Source organism: Acyrthosiphon pisum, chromosome A1 (genome assembly GCF_005508785.2).
Source record: "Acyrthosiphon pisum isolate AL4f chromosome A1, pea_aphid_22Mar2018_4r6ur, whole genome shotgun sequence".
In the NCBI taxonomy this organism is placed as follows: Eukaryota; Metazoa; Arthropoda; class Insecta; order Hemiptera; family Aphididae; genus Acyrthosiphon; species Acyrthosiphon pisum.
Window position 1 is genome coordinate 159,069,179 of NC_042494.1, and position 15,746 is coordinate 159,084,924.

Here is a 15,746-nt window from a genome sequence, read left to right on the forward strand (position 1 = left end):
GCCATGACGTGCTGTTTAACCAAATGTCTCTTTTAAGATTTTTAATATTTAAAAAAAACTAAACGTCACATAGAAATTCTGATTCTTGCGTCGTCTTCAACACATAAAACCACACATTTATACGTAAATTAAATTTCAAAAATAAAATGTTTAGGAGGGTAAATCGTTGTGAGAAGCGAGGAACTTTTACACGTATAAGATAGGCAATTACGATGAGTAGGGCCCAATGACGTCACACGTATTTTTTCAATTGCTCATAACTTATTGAATAATGTGAGTAGAAACGTAAAACCTATACCATTATCCTTAGAATTGAACATTCTTTCAAATAAAAAAACTTATGTTTTGTGTTGTGTGTTCCTTTAAAAATAAGATATACGTCATTTGAATGTGAATTTTCTTCTAGAGTAAACTTTGTACGAATTAAATAATTATTAACACTGGTACTAACTACTAAAAAAAAAAAATATATCAAAATTAAAATGTAGTGTTTTAGACATCTTGACACAACTGACAAGGAACCAGAACTACCGGACAAAAAAACTTTAAACCTCAATTATTTTGTAAATTATGATAATAAAGTATAAACGTATCTAAATATCTAATTGACAGTTGGGCATACCCGTTTGGTCGAATTCAGTTATGGTTCATAAATTTGCAGCCGGTATATTCAGCTAGTACCTTGTATATTATATAATACAGCAAAGGCAAATAATCAGATTCTGTCTTAATAAGCATAACATAGAAGAATCAACTATCGATAACTACCTATAAATTATTAAATGTTTTAGCAATAGACAAATTATATAAACAAATCGCTATTTTATTTATAATACATTTTATAACTCATGGGTCGATACAGAAAACATATTATATTATGGTAAAAGGAAAATGAGAGCATATTATGAAAAAGTTACTTATTTTATAGATCTTATAAATCATTTAATCATAAACTCGTAGAATGTCATGGTCCTGCATATTTCTACACTGCCTATTAATATTAAAGTTAATTACTCACTAACTACAGAAATCCGCTTAAAAAGTTTAATCTCAATAAAATAATTGTTAATTGGTTATTCACATTATTAGAATATTACCTATTTGTGTACCTACATTGTATTTTAATTATTTTATTTTATTTATATTCATGTATGTAATAATACTAATAATCTTACTACCATAAAAATTGTGTTAATATTTTTGGATTGTTAATTTAAGTGATATAAATTGTAACTCTCTACCACCAACACAAGCATGGCTAGTTATTTTTTTCTTCAAATTTATAACAAATATTTAAATAAAAAATAATAAAAATAATAGATACAATGATATTATAACTCACTATTTTCTATTGCTATTTGTTTTCAGGAACTATCTATGAAGAAAACTTTTAGTTTGAACCATTATTTCAAAGAATTTTGATTAAAAAAAAAAAAATTTCCTTCTCTTTTTGTTTTATATATGTGACCGGTATTCTCCCGAGGTAACCGGTATTCGCATTTAAAAAAAAAAAAATATTTGTTTTATAAATATGAGACTTACACATTATAATGTAGATGTTTCTGTTTTTATATTTAAAGTTAAATCATTCAATTTGGATGTCTAGCTTATGAAATATTTTAATTCTCCTAAGGTGACCGCAGTTTTCCCAGTCACCCCTAATGCTTTACAAAGTCAGAACATAACTATATTAGGTAATATATTGTAACTGATAGTTAGGTTAGGTACTTACGGCAAAACAATTTGGCATGTCGATTCACAGAAATATTTTCAGATTTTCTCGTAGTTTCAAAATAATCTACTTACAACAAAATATTATTATTTATTATTGCGTTAGCGTTACGTGTTGTGTGATAACAAGACAATACGGTGTACCTTATTAACTATCAGCGTATAGTTTTTGCCTATACCTAGTGCCGCTCACGTCCTTCCACTCAGTTCGTATTATTATAACAACGTTATAATTATATTCTATGTAGTTTAGAATTTTTTTTCACTGCTGTTCGCTGAGGTTGCTTAAGCAATAACATCAAAACAAATCGATACGTGTATATTATTTTTACATTGTAATTTATTTATTTATAGCACAAATAGTTATTACTCATTTTAAAATAAAATAATTTCCTAGCATATAGGTAATATTATAATGTAGGTAACTATAAGGATATTATTAGACATTTAGACATGTCTTACGCATGGAATATGGATCATTATACATTAACATAAGGTTTAAATAGCAAATAATACACTGAACTATAAACAAAACTAATGCGATTTATTAATTAAAAATTACAATTAATGTAGTGTTATTATATATTAATTATTGTATTATTTAAATACATTTTTAAAGGTATTCTTAAAAATAAATTTTAAAATGGCTATACCGTTATGATTTGTTTTAGATTTGAAATATCAACAGCATTATTTAAAATGATCGACATACATTATCCACCAATCACGAAAATAAGGTAGATGTCTTCATTAAATACCATATAGTTGTTCAGTGAAGTTATTCTGAAGAACAGTTTTTATTTTTAAGGATCACATTTTGTATCAATGTCATGCTCGTTATTGTCATTGATGGCGCCCAATTTTAGTAGGATATCTCCACAATTAAGTTTATATCTGACTCCAGACACGTAAAGGATATTGCACACCACTCCTTTTATTTTCGCGATTCTCGCCCTATATGTAAACGCCTTCCCCTTGCATTCCGGCTTTGGGAGATCGATTTCGATACCAAACACTGTCGAGTAAATCAAAAAGGTATTTTTTTCGGTGCGCGATCTTACGATGAATCTGTTAGGGAAAACGCTTATAACGTTGTTCAATAACGTGTCTTGAGTCATACTATTGTAAATAGCTGTGGACAAGGCTACGTCACTTATTGCTAAATCCGTATCAGCAAGCGAATTCAGTCTCCTGTTCATGTAAAAAACTTCGTTTGTCATAGTGCAGTTACCGGATGGACAACTGACGCCGTCATATTCCGTAGTTATGAATTCGAAATCCGTCGAGTAGAACACGACTGCTTCCGATGCGTTTAGGACGTACAATTTGTTGGTAGTGATTAAATTTACGAGGTTATTACAGTTTTCAGATCTGATGGACAATATGCAGTTGATTAAAATTAAAATCGAAAACGAGACCGATTTGTCTATAAAAGCCATGATTTTTGATATATTATATTAATATTAGGCACCTATATATACATAATATTTTACGCACGTTGTCGAAACATAACAACGCGTTTAAACGGCAAAAAAATAATAACGGCCTCCCTAGCCTACCCCTATTTCATCTCCGCGATGCGCACATGAAGATATAATATAATATATTATATTAAAAATGTAAAACGACTTACGATATAGGTGGCACGTGGCAAGTTGTCCTCGATCGGAAGTCGTTTCGGAGACTGCATCAGATAATATAATATGTGATAATATGAAGTTGGCAGTTCTAATAACCGACACTGAAGTATTTTATTATCGCGTACACTGAGCACACGTTTTTACATCAAAACTTTACTCGGACCGTCTTCTAATTGGTTCAGAGTTAGTGTATGTACGTTACCTTGGCGCGATGTGTATTTGCGGGGGGGGGGGGGGAGAAGGCTATGCTACCACCACAATAATATTATATACGACATGATAAAAAATACATTATTTAGATCCTCTCCGTTTATCGTAACCTGTTTGGTTCAGTGGAGCTCGTACACTGCGAAAACCAATTAAACAATTTTCCGCGAAGATTCTGCTGAGTACATGCAAATATAATTATACTGGTTCTTTGATTTTATAAAATACAAGTACATTATAATGTTTAATATAAATAAATATAATAGGTATAAGAAAATACAGAACTACTGTAGAAGTGAACGATTTTGGCCCGTGAGGTAACTGGTTAGGTTGTTCTTGGTCATCGATTTTGCTATAATTTCCGTGTATCTGCGCACTACGCACAAGAACAAAAAATATTGTATAGACATGGGCGGAGCTTGATAAATTTTTTAGAGGGGCTGAAGCCTCAGCTTAATTTTTATATAATATTAAAACAATTTGTTTAGCTTATATAAATATTGATAGTTCTATCAATTTCATAACTTCCAACGTGGTTAATTTAATCTATATCTATATAAGTATATTATATACTTTATTTATCTGTATTACTAATAACTAGAAATTAATAAGTAACTTTTTTTCTTACGCTGACTGATTGTGAGCAGAAATAAACAAATATTGAAATATGACGTTATGATTTTCATATTAGCAGGCCACCCTAAAATAACTGGTTCAATCTATTCTCCAAACCTTCCTTGAATCGTAAAAGTCTGTAGAATATTATTTTGATTCTATAAGCGTCAGTCATACACTTTGCTTTTTATATTTAATAGGTGTTACCACTTACCCGTAGTATGTGTGTAAAATTTGGTGCCAATTGGTCAAACGCATTGGATTTTCAAATGTGTCATTTTGATATATATATGGGTATCCGGTAGCCAGACTAATAATATCTGTATTATAACCAACTATCTATTATAATCTATCTGACTATCTATACCTATCTATTTTAGTATGTAATCCTTAACTACATACACTTTTTCTCCAATATAACAGCTGTTACTGAATTTTAAATTTATATAGAATAGATTTACTAGTCAAATAATTAATAATAAAATATAATACAAGACAGAAAAATATGTCCAATCCACAGACATATATAATAACTAGATACCCGACTTCTTCTTACCAATAACGCTGGCAGACATTTACAACTTGGGCAATGTTTATTAATCGTTACGAAGGTAATATGATAATAAACAACAACATTTCATATCAAACACGCCCGTTGCGAGTCAAAAGAATTAGAATTTTTAAACATTGCCCAAGTGACAAATGGCGTTGGGCGTTATAATTCAATAATGTTGATGAATATGGAGTCGGGTATCTAGTTATTATATTATATATCTGTGGTCCAATCATAATAATAATTTTATTAACTGTAACCAATGGCAACCATTTAAATTAAGAAAAAATATTAGATTTGAGTGAGCCAAAATTAAATGCACGTGTGAACTACTTTATAAGAACCTACCATAGAGATTGAAAAAATAAGGTGTGTACACTATATCCCTGAGTATCTAGGAATCTATTGATATACATTTTATTTAAAACGGTCAAGTCGTTTAGAATTTAGATGTTATACATGATCAGAACAGGTGCACAGATGAATTATATAAATTATTATAAAGATACTAAAATCTAACAATAGCAAAGCTAAAAACGACTGGAGAAAATGCATAAATATAATAAACTTGACATTTTCATCACCACGACTGATAATTTTGACGTTCATTTCTAAAATATAAGTTTAAAACTTCTATTATGGTGATATATACTGCCAATTTCCATATTATTGGTTTTTATTTTTATGTTTCTTATATTATTATAATTAATTACTACTTACATAATTAATTCTTAGGTAAGTACCTAGTTTTGTAGTAACAATGCAATATAATGGGTTTTGGTTGAATCTGATAGGTTAATTGTTTTTGTAATAATTCGTAAATGAAACTTGAAATTTCCAACAAATATTAATATTTCTACATGATATAATTTCCAAAACATTTCTGTTGTTTTTGTGTTTTCTATAATTTTTTAAAAAATTAAAAAATTTTTTTTATGATATATTTTTATTTATGAGTAAAAAGCTAAGACAATTAAATACAAGATTCCTCAAATATTGTTCAAACTTGAATTATAGAATAATATCGAAAATACAAATGCACAATATTTAAGTTGGTGTTTGGTTTTTCATTGCATGATATACTTACGCAAGATAACTCATTTATTGTAAAATATTTCTAAATTTATCATTAACCGCAAGTCGTTGGTATGTACTAAGTTATAGACTTCTTGTTTTAATGTTAACGCGTAAAAAAATTTTTAGAAACGCCTTTGGTCGAGGGTTTCACATTATTCAGCACCATCAATTATCTTAAGCTTGAAATGAAAAATATGATTTTTTCGGTTTATTAAAAAAAAACCAGAGGTGGCCATCAAGTCTGAAAGATATTTACGGGCAAATACAGTGAAGGTCAGTCGTAATTTATACATATGATGGTGAGCAGTAGAATACTTCTCAAAGTGACTGCATATTGTGTATAGTAGAGAGCAATAAATTATAATGAATAATATATTTATATGCATATATCATTATAAATTATAAAATTAAATTGAGTGTGAGGGAGACAAGGATCGAAAGCGATTTCACCAGTTGTATATAACGCGTATAGTTCTATCAATATAGTTGTTAAGCAGTTTAATGATCTTCATTCAAAAATATAATATTATAATAAAATATAAAATATATTTTGGTTAGGTTAGGTCTATATACCTATTTAGTCATCTTTATGTCAGGTAAATCGTAAATGCTACTGGTCGACTTGCCTTGGTTCAATAAACGTACTTATCGTCCATGAACGTATTATGATGTTCGTAATTATACAGCATAAAGACGTAAATATATCAAAACGAGAAATAAGAAAATGTGTCGATTACCATAAATAAAAACACAACTTAAAGTGCCATAGACTTTCAAGAGTTCTAGGGATGTATATAATGTAGACAGAAGCTTATATTAAAAATTAGGAACTTAGTCGAGTAAGTTATCTGACTTAATAATTCATGCGAATATGCGATCTTAAAGTACTTACCTAATAGGTGTCGCTGTGGAAACTGGTATGAAATATAAAAATGCGTTCTGTCTAAATATCTGTGATGTAATGTTTTGGTGGCTTTGCGTACCACATAATTACATACATTTCATCATCATATTATTAATCTATTGTGATACACTAAGACTAAGGTAAACAATAGAAGGTGTCCCGCGAGGATTTACCCATTACGATATCTCATGAGAAAATAAATATGTCATAAATCTGTTTTTTTTTTTATTAGACTCATAAAGACAAGGACTACACAAATTTTATTTTTTAATTATATTATTTTTTTGGTAAAAAAGTTAAAAGATTATTTTTTAATTTTTGAAATAATTGAAGATAGCCATTTTAAAGACTTTCTTTTTTTGAAAATTTTGAATTTTCAAAGTTTTATTTTCACTAATTACATATAGGTATGATTTTTCTTAGTTTAAAGGTAAAACGGCAAAAACCGGTTTTTGCCCGGTGGCGGATTCCCTCTACGGCTAATGGGTATATCCTCGCGGGAGACTCTGTGTACATACCAAACATACATACTACTTGCATATCTGTGTATCTAATAGGAAAATGGTATGGGACGACCTTAGCGCCACTAAATCTATTTATATAAAATAAAAAATGTATGATATAATTCACCGAATATCAACTGTTTTTACTCAACCTTGCTGTGTCGTGCGTATATAACTCTCTATAAAGAATATAACACAAATCTTGGAATCTATATTTATATAACCACAGAGGCCCAGGCCTATGTCACATCTCATTCCGCATATTATGATGAGTGGTATTTGGATTTTTACTTTATAGTGATAGTCTACAATATTAAAAACGAATTACTTTTTAATCAATGCTAAAAAAAAATAGTACCTATATTATATTTGGTCATGCCTCTGCTGCCTCCAGCACTGCCTCTATCGGTATAACGGTAATCCATAATGAACTTTGTTTTCTTGCCGTACACGGTATCTAGATAACTAGATGTGCTAAACTGTTTCGTAGGACAACACGGAAGCATTGGTAACCCACCTACCAGATTTTGGTATATTTAATATTTAATAAAACGTATACTTATCTGATTTGGACATTTGTCGGTAAATTTTCGGACACCTAACAATCCGCTATGATGGGCAGATGACAGTTTTAAAAAATTAAACTTTCGGAGCTATTGTGACAAAAAGTTTTGCTTTTGTTCTGTTGAACATTATGCAATACTTCCGGCTTCAAAAATTCGTGGAGATATTTTCATTTTTCACCATTTCGAGTCGTTTCAAAAGACCGTAATATTATTATTGCATATACTCACGCACTGTACGGCGTGACAAAGAAGACAAAATATGTTCTTAATATACATTTTGGACCACCAGCGTATAGTATTTGCCTATACCTAATTCCGATCGTATATCATACTGTCATTGGTATTAGCTAGGTACCTATATAGACACATGGTTTATAATAATAATATATTAATGGAATTTTTCCTTGAACTGTTCGGTGAGGCGGTGCCAGGTCGCAATTAGTAACGTTTAAACAAGCCGATAAGTACGTAAATATTTTTTTCAATATAATTATGAGAGTTCAATTTTTAAAATAGAATAATTTACATAGGTACCTATATCAGATTATAATGCACCTGTATGAAAAAACATAATATAATACATATTTTACACGGATATCAAAAACATTTATTTAATACTCGAACAGCAATAATACACACCAATTAAAAATCCATGCTAACTTTATACTTATCTTAAATATACTATATATGTAAACAAAAATATATAAAAAAATATAAAGTATGAAGACTGAAGAGACGAAGAGTATATGAACTGCGGGTTTTGTTCGAAGTTTTGATGGACCGAAATTTATGTATTTACACCGTGGCTCTAAATAGATTGTGAGATACTAGCTATATAATAATTTTCAATATAGGTACTGACAGTTTATTTGTGAATTTTATTTCACTCGTACCATAATGTAATAGAAGATTGGTAACTCGGTTCGGTTAATTTGAACGGCGTCCTTTCATGAATGATATTTATTCTTCTTCACTTAACATTATCGTTTTGCTGGTAGGTACATTGCATTATTATGACGCGTGTATTAATTTATTTCTTCTCAAAATGCATTTTACGATTTAAATGTTCCGTAGTATGTTGTATGCGTGTGTTTGTACCTTATAGTATAAATAATTGATACGTATGCGATTTCCGTGTATAATATTAACGGAAATATTATTATTTGAAACCAAGTCATATAATTAACATGTCAGATATATAGCTTTAAACAATATAATCATTGCTCACACTCTATTAGGTCCCAAGTGCTTGGAATAAATGTTTTGGAATATGAGACGACCTGAGAGTTGGCGTTTGTGAAGTTTTCTGAAGTCGTTCAATAATGATAATTCAATTCAAATATGTACATTTTACATAGTTATCTATAGGTACAGTTCCCTATATAGTTACAAATTAATTTTTTTACCGACATTTTTTTATTCTCAATATGAATATAATGATAATGAATAATGTGTACAATATAAAACGTACCTACCTAAACTTGATAATAACAAAAATCAATACATTTAATATTATTTATCAAATATTTCTAGTTTGAAATTTAAAATTAAATTTACATTTAGTTAGTGTTGTTTTATAACAATTATTTTGTTATTGTAAATTGCAATACAGATTAATAGGATTTTATTAAATTAATTCGAAAATAACTAGTATTTGTTTTGAGTTTGACACATCAAAAGATTATTATTGAACATTATTGACATACGATATAACTGATCCCGAAAATATAGTTATATAAGCAAAAATCATCTTCAATGTTGGGAGTTTTACGTTCTAAAATAAATCTAAGTATAACAGTCTCGTGAGGGGTAATGTCTTACACATCACAGAATAAGTATATAACATAATATCATCATGCAAATTGCAATGGTGTTATAATTTGAACTTTTAATTTCTATACAAATATTTATCTTTTTGATTGATACATCGTAATATTAAAAATTAGGACAAATTAAAATAATATATAATACATTGTAAATATTCAGTATTTGAACATAGAATAACAAAAATAATGTGCCTATAAAATATAATTAAAATAATTATGTTTTCTTTCTATTGAATGCATTTGCCTAGATTAGTTTAAAACATACCTCAATAATCAATAAGACATATTAAACATTTATTAGTTCGTGGAAAATTATAAGCTTATAAAAAATTATGGCCTTATATTTTATTTTGAATTCAAGGTTACATTTTAAGTCAAGTGGCATTAACTATAATTTAATACTGTTACATTTAACGTTTTACCTATTAACTGTTAGTTATTTTCAGTTATGATGTACCTAATACTATATTTTTCCAATAATTGTAATATTACAATATACCTAGCTATTAAAAAATAGGAACTTAAGATCCAACTTATTATGTAGTATCTGATTCGTTGTTATTACGTATTTCGATATTTATGTGCGATAAACAAGTACAATTTTACTTGTTGGATGGAGTTCCTGTTGAAATTCGATATTATACCAATATCTTCCATAAAAAAATACAAACGTAGTAAGCATAATAATGATTATTGTTATTTTATATGTGTTACGAATTATATAGATGAATTGACATTTTTTTGTATTGTTATTTTCTATTATAATTATAATCATGTCATAGTTATAATTCATAACTCTGTATTTTTACGACTTCTACAGAGCAGCCTAAGTAGGCGTTTTGTATATTTCATACCGTTCCTTAACAATTTACGGTCCTTCAGTTTTAAACAAAATATGATAGGACTTACCTAAACTAGTAGCCGAGTGTTGCTGTTCAGTGCTGTTTAAATTTGATAACTTATTAATATAGTAATATTATAATGTGTTTTTTATAATTTAAATGAATATTTATCGACTATAATATATCGATAGACACTTAACATACATCGGGAATAATAATTATAATAATATTGTACAACAATTTGTTAATATTCGGTAGGTATCATAATATATAGAACTATATAAAAGAATCTCAATAAAATAAATAAATAAAATGTATTAATGTTTTTTTTTTAAATACAAGTTGTTTGTTTTTGTTTTTTTATTGGATTCATTGGTTAAATTAATAATGATCTCATTAATCAAATAAAAATATGATATAGTTTGCAGAAAATATATGCTTATAAAAATGTTGGTTTTAGGTACATCTTGCTTCATATTCGAGTTGTCCATTTTTGTCAAGTGGCAATAACCCTAAAACGACACTGCCACATTTCACGGTATACCTCAAGCCAGTGGCAAAACTAATTTTGCAAATCAATCCTTTTATTACTGACCTCGTGTATTGCACTTTAAACGTATCACATTTTGTATTTTCAATATAATAAAATTGGGCATAGTCAATTGTAAATACTCTTGTGGATCTTTCAGTTCTAACTACATATCTGTTCGAAAATACGCTTACTAAATCATGTAACTTTTCGTTATTGACGAGACTGTTGTAAACGGCACCAGTTAACTCGTCATCACTTATACTCAAATCAGTTTCCGAGAGTGAATTTATGAGTTCGTCATTATACGTAATTGAATTATGGTATTCATTATGGTCACCATCAAAATCTTTCCAATTTTCTATTTTGTATTCAAAATCTGATGGAAGAAATACAACGGATTCCGTCGAATTCAGAAACATTAAATTGTTTTTTATAAAAAAGTTTGAAATCGCATCACAATCTTTTGATGATACAGTGGTGAAAATAAAATTAATTGAAATAAAAACTGAAACTAATGTATTTATAGAACTCATTATTTGGTATTTAAAATAATGTTTTGCAAATCGAGATTAATCTATCATTTATTTTAATAATGGTTTTATTTCAAATTATATAGTAACTATGGATAGGTAACTTCATTTTAAAACCAAGAAAATATTAAAATTTTATAAAGATTGTGATTAATTTCAAAACTATTTCTTTTTCAAATGTTTATTATAATTATATTTTATATGATTTCAGCCGTTTTAGATATGATTAACTACATATATACAAATAATACAATATTATATTATTAATAATACTTACAAGTCACTTTTTTGTCCCCAGAATAATAGTCTCGGTTTTAGTCGTTTTGGATATTGTCGAAAAAAGTTAAAGTTTAAATCTAGTAATAATACTCTTGTGTTACCATTGCAAAGTCTTTAGGAACACTAAAAATAAAATAAACCTACTCTACTCGTTTTTATATCCAATCCTACTCAATACAGAGAATGTGTCTTGTAATTGGCTCGATCTTATCAAAACAGGCTTCTCGGGTATTCCTATATAATTATAATAGGATGTGCCGGGGATAATATATTCATACATTTAGTAGGTAATTGTAATGATTATTTAAATAAACTGGTTGCTTAAGGTATTTTTTATTGCTATTTTAATACCATTTACTTCGGGTGTTAATGTGTATTATTTTACGCCAATTTTTTATTTGATTTAAAAACAAATTCTATCAAAAGTGACGAGAATGGTATACATCAGATGTATATTTTAACAAATATATCTAGGGACTATCAGACCATCTAGTATCTAGATTCTAGATCGTTGTTATTACGTCGAAATGTATATGCAAATCATTTAAAGTGTACTATGGAGTTTCAGCGTATAATTACGATATATAACATACATTCTGCAACAAATTTACACGTGATTATTTACATTATATTTTAAATATGATTATTTTGGGTTTGAACATAATTATGTTAATTGTTATTTTATAATATGGATGAATTTAAATTTTGTTTTCATTTTTATTATTCGATTATTATTATTATAAATCATTCATGGCATGAAAGCATGCCCTATGTTTTTACTATACCTACTACAGTTACAATATTTTTTTTATCAATATTATTTTCTTCAGCAAATTTCGATCACCCAGATCTATAGGTACAACATAATATATTATTAATAATATTAATAATAATTTGTGTTGTTGAAAAGTTTCAGTGGGTATTAGATATTGTAAAAAAAAGTTGGTAGTTTGAATTTTTGCTGAACGTTAAAATAACGACGTACATATAAACGGTTAAAATACTAACACTAATAATTAAATGTTGTACATTCGTATGTACAAACCCTACCCAATATTTTCGTGTTCTAAATGACTTGATTTTCATGCCGCGATACAGAACAGGCTTCTAAAATTTTAAAATAGTTTTGAAGATTTAAAAATATTATTTAGCAATATAGGTACCAGTTGATCTGATCAATTATATTTTCCTTGCAATACATTTTGGTTTAAATTATTCATCAGAATCAGTCATAACCACGATTTAAGATGGTATAATGGTTGCCCACTTGCCCATCGTCCCATTAGAAAAATTTTATCATACGGAATACGATTTAAATCAAGAAGTCATGTGATTTGTAACTGTTTCCGTATATTATAGTGCTCATATCGGTTAAAATTAAAACTAATAAAAATTTTTATGTTATACTTATATAATATAAAAATATATATGATGATCATATTATATCATAAATTATAAAATATGTAGTCCACTTAGCACCGGCAACAAGATTAAAATCCTATTCCGTCTTATCATAGCTCGTTGGGCAACCATACCATCTTAAATTTTGGGCATAACCTGTATAATATAGGGGTATGCAAAAATCAACAAGCTATGGTGGAAAAGTACTGGAAGATAAATATTTAAAAAATAAATGAAATAAAAATAAGTAAATAATCGTTATTATCGGGCAATATAGAAAATAATATAATAAAAGAAAACCAACAAAAAAAGAATTTCTAAAACACGTGAAAAAAATGTTTTACTTTGTCTATAACCAAGCTTAATATACCTACTGTCAAGTGGCGGATTTTCAACATTTTTCCTGGTGGGGGGAGGGTGGACTAAAAAATATGATATACTTCAAAGGTATTATTTTTGTTTTTATTAAAAACAAGTATTGACTGTACTTAAAAAATACAAATAAAGGTGTCTGGCGGGGGTGGTCTAGTACCCTTTGGTGAATCTATGTGGGTTATAGCCCCCCCCCCCCATTGACCTTAGAATTTTATAAAGATTAATAAAAAAAAAAGTGTAAATATTGTATTTGTATTTTTTGTATATTTTTGTGAGACTTAATCCCCCATACAAAAATTCTGGCTACACCACTGGATATTATAATATTATTTAGCTTAGTTTTGTGAAAATAATGATTGTAAGGAAAACCTTTAGGTTATACATTGTATTTCTGCTTCAAGTTCACCTAATTCGTTAATAGGCATAAATTCTAATCCGACTTTGCCACAATTAACCTTATACCTTACTCCAGCCATATACTTGACTTTGCAAATCAATCCTTCTATTCTTGTCGATTGGTATTGTAGTTGAAACTTCTTACAAATTTTTGATACAACATGTATATTATTTATAAATTTAAATGAAAATACTCTTGTGCCGTTATCAGTTAAAATTATGAATCTGTTTGGGAAAATTGTAATGATTTCTTGTGATATTTGGTTGTCAACGAAGCTTCTGTAAATGGCATTTGTCAACTTTTTATCACTTATATCCAAATCAGTGTTTGAAAGAGAATGGTGGTATTCGTCATTATACGTAACCCAATTGTAGTACGTATTGTCATCTTTTACATTCGCCCAGGTCTCTAAATAAGGTTCTAAATTAGACGACGGGATAAACATAACGGATTCCGTTGTATTCATCATAAAAATTTGATTGTTTACTAAAAAATCTGAAACTAATTCACAACCTATCGATAATACACCGTATATCATGAAATTGGTTAAAATAAAAACCGAAACTAATTTTTTCATATAACTCATTATGTAGTATTTAAAATTAACGATTTGATATATTATATTATAAAATATTTTATTTAAAATTAAAAAATATGCATAATTCAAGTTTTATGCCAAGAAGATGTGAATATTTTATAAAAAATGTGTATAATACGATTTACTTTTTAATTTGTATTATATTAATATGGCTTTAGTTATAATCAACTAAAAAATATAATATAGATGCAAATGATACAATACGTAATTTACTACTGTTAATATTGTTAGCTCTGACACAAAATGTCAAGTTATTTTCAGTTATAATATAGTTATGGATAGTATATTTTCCAATTATAAAATGTTGATATAACTATCATTAATAATACTTACAATCGATATTTGTTGTCCGGAGTGTCGGTTATGGATATTGTCGAAATCATAAAACAATTTTAATTTAAAAATTATTGTAAAAATTATATGACGAACTCTTCAATACCACAAATCTCTAACAGAACTAAAACTAATATGAACAATCTACTCTTATTTATATCCTAACCCTACTCATCCTCAACGACTGTGTGTTGATGTAATTGGCTTGATCTTATAATTACTGGCTTCTCAGATTTTTCCATGTAATACTAACTAGGTGTGTCCATGAATCAAAGAGGGGCGGAATATTAATATACGACAATAGACTGTCGATGAATTTTGAGTTTTTCACAAACTGTAGGTATATTATGTGATATCACGACAATTATAACATTATCACATGGTTACAACTTACAGTAATATTATATTGATGATAAGCCTATTCACCGTCAAAATTATGCGTTAAAAATGGTTTTGGTTATTGTAATTTACAAAAAAAAATAGTACTTACGTTCATTTACATTATGTAAATTTCAAAAGCGTTTAATACACACGATATGATAATCTTTACCTTTATTATTAGGGTTGAGGTTATTTCTGTCTCCAGAGGATATTTCACCTTATTTGGTCCCACCAATTCGCTTGAACTCAAAATGAAAAATAAAAAATAAATTTTTTTTTGTTTTATTTAAAAACCAGAAGTATCGGCTAAGCCTGAAAGATATTTACGGGCAAATAGAGTGAAGGTGTCGGTCATAATTATACGTTTCGTGGTGAGTAGTAAAATACTCCACAAAATGACTACAGATTGTGCCCAGAGGATAGTAATTAAAAAAAATAATGTAATTTTTTACTGTT

The 15,746-nt window shown here is 28.1% G+C and overlaps 1 long non-coding RNA gene across 1 annotated transcript in view; it reads right to left on the bottom strand.

Annotated features, from left to right (window-relative positions):
• The window catches only part of LOC115033898, a 17,452-nt gene extending 11,815 nt beyond the window's left edge, over positions 1-5,637 (bottom strand). The window contains exon 1 of the long non-coding RNA XR_003839248.1: positions 3,365-5,637. This is a non-coding gene — a long non-coding RNA (uncharacterized LOC115033898). The remainder of the gene's footprint in view (positions 1-3,364) is intronic.
• Between the last annotated feature and the right edge of the window lie 10,109 nt (positions 5,638-15,746).